This window comes from Sinocyclocheilus rhinocerous, unplaced genomic scaffold, assembly GCF_001515625.1.
Source record: "Sinocyclocheilus rhinocerous isolate Xijiao unplaced genomic scaffold, SAMN03320098_v1.1 scaffold76, whole genome shotgun sequence".
Lineage (NCBI taxonomy): Eukaryota > Metazoa > Chordata > Actinopteri > Cypriniformes > Cyprinidae > Sinocyclocheilus > Sinocyclocheilus rhinocerous.
Window position 1 is genome coordinate 184388 of NW_015632724.1, and position 6985 is coordinate 191372.

Here is a 6985-nt window from a genome sequence, read left to right on the forward strand (position 1 = left end):
TTGTAAAAAAATCGGCTAGCTAACGTGTCCAGCCTCTGAAGGGCAGAGTTGGTGCCTGATGACTGCCCAAAGTTGGGATCTTTTGTCTGGGCCATCACATGCACCTTTCACACTGAAGGAAGCTCTCAACTGGTTGACAACCACAAATGCTCTTCAACTGAAGTCTCTAAAGCACAGAAGTCATAGTCATTTCCTGTTTGAGAGGCTTAGATGAACAAGCGAGTTTTTGCCATACCACCAACGGAGCTAGTTATACTTCCTGTTGGAGGATTCTGTGTTAATGAAGAAGTAAATACATCAGGCCCTTTGCTCAACACCCAAAACAGTGGAGAAAAACAAAAAGACACTCTGAAGTTCCAAAGGCCATCACAGGGAGAATGTATTGATCCTCACTGAGAGATAACCTGTGAATACTACCTTGTAGGAATGTTTTACTTATTCTCGAAAATACAAAGTGACATTTTAAGATATTGATCATATCATTTGATGAGACTATGATGTAGGCTACATCATTTATTTGTATTTATTTATTTATTTTTAAATAAAATGACAGTGTAATCAGTTAAAATATAAATCAAACGTGTCTGGCTATTTCATTATTTTTTTTTATTGCTGTTGCTGTTGTGTCATGCGCTCTATAAAACCGTTTAACTTTAATAGGTTACAACTCAGTCCTGCCTAATGTAATTATTAATGTAATGTTTTTTTTTCCAGCAGGATGAAAACAAATACCCGCGTGGTCAGTGCTTTCCTTAGCATATGAATTTACTATGACTTACTCCAGAGAATATAGCCTAATAAAAACAAGCCTGCACACAAACAAAGCAAACGAAACCAAGAAAATAATTGAGAAGGCCGTAATGTGTTAATGTGTGGCGCCATCAAGCGGAGAACAGACGAAATAAACATCAGTGATGAAACTTAGAAATTCTTAGTACTGTATTTTAGCAAAACATCTAGGCATATCTATTTATTGGCCAACTTATTCAAATTGACTTGATTAAATCGTATATTTTAAACAGATGCTACGACAAATTGCTACGACAAATTGACACTACCATTGCATCAATATTTGTTTAGTATTAAAGTTTAAATAAAAACAAGCCTGCACACAAACAAAGCAAACGAAACCAAGAAAATAATTGAGAAGGCCGTAATGTGTTAGTGTGTGGCGCCATCAAGCGGAGAACAGACGAAATAAACACCAGTGATGAAACGTAGAAATTCTTAGTACTGTATTTTAGCAAAACATCTAGGCATATCTATTTATTGGCCAACTTATTCAAATTGACTTGATTAAATCGTATATTTTAAACAGATGCTACGACAAATTGCTACGACAAATTGACACTACCATTGCATCAATATTTGTTTAGTATTAAAGTTTAAATACATTTAAAAAAATAATTTATAAAGTGCGGCAGCCTCTTATTATTAGTCATCGGAATAAGAACCCGGATGGAAACATTGGTTTGTTGCTATGAGTCCGCGCGCTCCGGAAGACTCTATTTATTTCAGAGTGGGTAATTATGGCCAGTCACAATTTTAATGATAATTATGGTCACTGACCACATGCCTATTAATCTACTATTTAGAAATCAATATTTGTTTAGTATTAAAGTTTAAATACATTTAAAAAAATAATTTATAAAGTGCGGCTGTATTTTATGTAGGCCAACTGTGATTTTAGTTCTTTTAGTTGGGATCTATAGGCCTACACATGCTTGAAATTGGGTTTTAAATAGGTTTCAGTGTTATGTTCATAAAATAACATCGAAAAGAAGACAATATGATTATTTATTACTTTAGAAATAGGAAATATATCAGATTTATTAGTAGCCTCTTATTATTAGTCATCGGAATAAGAACCCGGATGGAAACATTGGTTTGTTGCTATGAGTCCGCGCGCTCCGGAAGACTCTATTTATTTCAGAGTGGGTAATTATGGCCAGTCACAATTTTAATGATAATTATGGTCACTGACCACATGCCTATTAATCTACTATTTAGAAATAAACAATAATTTTATAGAATCTATAGGAAATACCAATTGACAAATTGTGGTTGATATGCTTTATCAGGGGTTTGAGTCTTTTCTCAATGCTTAATCCATGAAAAGGTATTTTTCATTACCAGTGCCAGAAAACTGGAACAATTATGCCTTACAGTTGTCATGCAATTGGCATACAGATTTGGAACAACTTCAGGGTGAGTAACATTTTTGGTTGACTATCCCTTTAAGGGTAACTTAAGGTACTAATATGCACCCTTTAGGGGTAGAAGGGGCACAAAGGGTGCTGCCCCAGTGACAAGCTACAATTTTTGTAATGGAAATCTTGGAATAGTTTAAGCAGTCGTTTATTTTGGTAATCGACCACTTATTTGGGCAATTAAGTAACCTTTTTTTTTTTAAATTAATATTTGGATGAATAAAGTATCAATAGTAAGTCTTTTATTTTATTTTATTTTTGAAATTGCAATGAACAACAATTCACATATTTAAAAAAAAATTGTTATTCACACATTTTAAATAATTTATACTTTCCGATAATTTATGAACTGTTTAATAAAATAATAATAATGATTTTATTATATAGTACAACTGTACAATTGCAATACTAATGTTTATGTCTTAATTTCTTAATATTCAAATGCTAATCCATTAAGCTTTTATTTTGAAAACCGCAGAGAGTCCTTCTCCTTTGTAGGCAACAGGTTAATAAATGCTTCTCAGTACAAATCTGGTTAAATGCTGCATAAATGCACATTATAAGTGTCCCAAACTCACAGCTCATGCATCAATGGAGTTCATAAGCAGCTTTTACTATGAACTGAGCTGCTCTGAGATCTACGCATATTGCAGCCTTTGTTATTTGATTATCACACTAAGCCATTTCATGATTCCACTTTTGTTTTGATATATCATGAAGACCTTGTACAAATTGTGTGTTTATGCAAGTCTGTGATTGTCATGTAAAAAACAAACAAACAAAAAGACCGTACACTTTTGTATATTAATCATGTTCATTGCAGAATTCATTGCAGAATTAATCTTTTTGGATATTTTTATTCACTGTCATCATTCCAGTTTAAAAATGAACTTGTAATTAGTATCGTAATGTCTCAGATGCATACAGAATCTTGGTTTGTGAGGTACTTTTTTATGAATGATTAACAGAAGCGTCATTAAATTCCTTTTTCTTTAATTGACATGCCACGGTTTTTGATTTCCTGTCAAAAGTCCTCAGTGTTTGTGTAGGCAGAAACAAGTCTTGCTGTGTTTGAGAGAAGTTTTCAAATTTAAGGAGCAAGTTTGGTTGATATGCTGTCTGAATGGACACACACAGATGACAATTAGTTGTCACATCGGTCATACATGTATGGCATGAGGCTTTGTGGGTCACGTTTTGCTCTCCAATTAGGACTGCACGATTATGACAAAAATCATAATTGTCGATTATTCCCTTGGAATTGTAATTGCGATTATTAATTACGATTATCACAATTTACATTGAATGACTAAACGATTGAGGATCATACAGTAGCATACTTTAGAGTTTTTTTTATTCGATTTTTTCACAAGCAACTGTTACATTTTAAAAACCCTTAGTACTAACGTCACTACAGATCATCAAAAGTGCAATTTTTATCAAACATTTCAGCATATGTTCACTTGTCTTAGTACAATATACACAATCACAAAGTATCCTTTTCACTACACAAAATAAGTGTTTTATCTATATAAATGTTTCATTCACTGTAACAGCCTTTCATAAAGCTCTCACTATCAAACTTTTCATTTGCATGTCTTCTCATTCAGTTTAATACATTTGTCTATTATTTAATCTAACTCATCTTAATGGTTAAACAGTAAATCATTTGGTGCATCTATAGATATCTGTATATATTCAGTAGATATAGTTTCTAAAGAATTTGTTTGCAATTTACATATAATGAAAAGTAATGAATTATTTTTACACAATAATTGATTTATCTTAGATTATAACCACTATTTTGTAAGTGTGTGTGTGTGTGGTTCAGGGAAATTCTATGTTATGGGGACACACAAAGATGGCAATATCTGAAATCATTGTCCTTGTGGGAGACTTTTTTGGGCCCTCTGAGGAAAAACAATTTTCGTAAGGGTAAGTTTAGGAGTAGGGTTAGTGTAGGGGGATAGAATATAGTTTGTACAGTATAAAACCCATTACTCGTAAGGAATGTCACCATAATGATAGTTCTATCATGATAACTCTCGGAAGATTTTAGCATGGTAATGGATATGACAATGTTAATGTATTTGGTCTTGGCGGAATAGATCTGCTACGCTGCTGCTGTTGGTTATTGCTGTATTTGTAGATTATTGCTGCTGCTGCAAGCAAGTACAGGAACTTGCTGTGAGTTTTTAAGACATACTGCTGCTGCACAAATAGCATATAAAATAACCCCCCAACAAAGCTGGAACGACAACGAGTGCACCTTCACCACTTTTCGTTGTCTGTTGAGTAAATACAGACGTTCCTCTCGTTGATAGCAGAGGAGCGGATCCAGCAAGAGCTTGATGGGGCAACGCGGAATTAAAAAGTTTTTTAGGAGTCGCGGCAATAGAGGCGGCGCAACTATAAACGACATGTGAATAATCCCGCCCACTCTAAAGCGGTACTGAACTGCAGTGGAAACGCAAACCGAGATATATGTACTGCTGCTGCTCCGGAGAGCCATGAGACCGCGTGTTTGCTATTTATGTGAGCCTGGGCCTGCTTTGCCGAATGGCTTAACGCTAGTGGACTATAGCTGTGTGTACCTGATCAGTTGACCAGATAGCGTAAAACTAATGACTTGACTTAAATGTGTTTCTGGGCTTGTGAAACCCAGAGAAATTAACTAGTGGCTTAGCAATGTGAACCTGGGTGCTGTACCGTTTATTTAACTAACGACCTAAAAAAACTGTGTCTGAGCCAATATAGCTCAAACTTACCTAGGTAGAAATGCGCACTATGTGTGTCATTACAAACAGGAATCACAATGTAAGCTGATAGATGAAGTCCATCCCAGCAACCACCTGACACGGGCTCAGGTGTTCTCAGCAAATAGTTACATTTTGTCATTCAATAGATATCATCGTCATATCCTCTTACCTTTATTATTATTATTATTATTATTATTATTATTATTATTATTTTGTTCTTTATGTATTAAACTAATTCGTAATTATCTTTAACAATCACTAAACAATTTTTCATAAACTCCTCACTATCACGGAACTAAATGTTACGAGTGAAAAAGATGTGGCCCCTTTAAGAGTGAGCGCTCCTTTCTGAACTGTCTGCATCGCATGTGCGCCACGAGCTCACGTATATGTGGGTAAATTATTTTCTGATGGTCAAAGTAAGGCTGTTGACAGTACGACGTTTGTGGTTCCCCTTGAGTTAGGATGGAATAAAGCTGTGAAACGCCAAGTGCAAACCGATCCCACTTAAATCCCGTCTGAAATCAGCCTGTTCGCACACAATGTATATATAAATGGCCATAGAAAACATTGAAAGCATTGGAGGTTACAAGTAATAGGTACTCTCCGATTCACTTTACTGTTCTAAAATCTGTGAAGCTTTGACGTTGTATTCTCACATACATAACTAGATAAACCGTTTGCTGCTGCTGTTATACGATATGCTTAGTATTTACTCCTCTCTCGAATACCTGCGGGTAGTTTTACGACTTTGCAGGTTTAGAAATTTAAGGCTGATGAACACAGTAATGCACTGCAATGAGAAGATAAGTCAGTTCACTTATCTGGCTGTTGAGTTTCAGAGGAACTCTGAAAAAGTGTTGCCAACTTCTTTTAATGGAAAGTAGCGAAAGCCAGTTTGAAAAGTCGCTAAATGTCGCTAGATGACGTCATATGCTAATTAGCATATTCATGACATCATCGCCTCCTATTACCTTTTACTTGCTTGTCTCTCTGTGCACGCATACTGTATTTTTATGTAGCCAAATTCTCAATAAAACTGTTTTCATTTAAATAATTTACCGTTTCTGTTGTCAGACAACGGGATATGAAATAGTGACTGAAACGCGGCCCTTTAAGACATAACCAGCTCTCCCTTCCAAGATGTTAATCTGCACAAAAATCCTGATTTATAATTGAGCCGTCATCTGATGAAATCAAATACACATAAGATAAGACAAGACAAAGACAATTCCTGTGCTGTGATTTCGGCTAGCTATATTTGCTTGTAAGATTAGAGAAGCAACATATGATACATTTTAACTGAAAGCGCTGCTTTTCTCAGCTGCTCGCTGAACAGAGCAGACGCAGAGAGAGATAGGTGTGTGCGCGCCTCGCGCTCGTGCAGCAGTACCAGCGAGTCACGCTAAAAAAATAGAGACTCGCTAAGGTTTGTCCAAGAAGTCGCTAGATTTGTCGCTAGTCACTTTTTTGGAAAAAAGTCGCTAGGGGGGTCTAAAAAGGTGTCTAAATCTAGCGACAAAGTCGCTAAGTTGGCAACACTGCTCTGAAAGCGCGCTGCAATGCTCAAGCGAATGCTAATCAGCCATCTAAATGTAAAGCAGCAAGCTCATTGGCTGCGTATGCAACGGGAACCAATCAGCTTGTGACAAGTCATTTAGTGCTAAGAATATCATCAGTTACGTTAAAGGGATAGTTCACCCAAAAATGAAAATTCTATCATTAAAGGCAGATTAAGTGATTTCTGGTAGCCAATTTTGATATTTGAAATCACCAAAACAAACACTGAATTCTGAGAGCTCTCTGACCCTCCCATAGACAGCAATGTAATTACCACGATCAAAGTCCAGAAATGTAGCAAGGAGATCGGTAAAATAATCCATGTGACATCAGGGGTTCAACCGTAATTTTACGAAGCTACGAGAATACTTTTTGTGCGCAAAGAAAACAAAAATAACGACTTCATTCAAGAATTTGTCTCCTCCGCGTCACCCTAGCGCCATTTTATAGAGTATC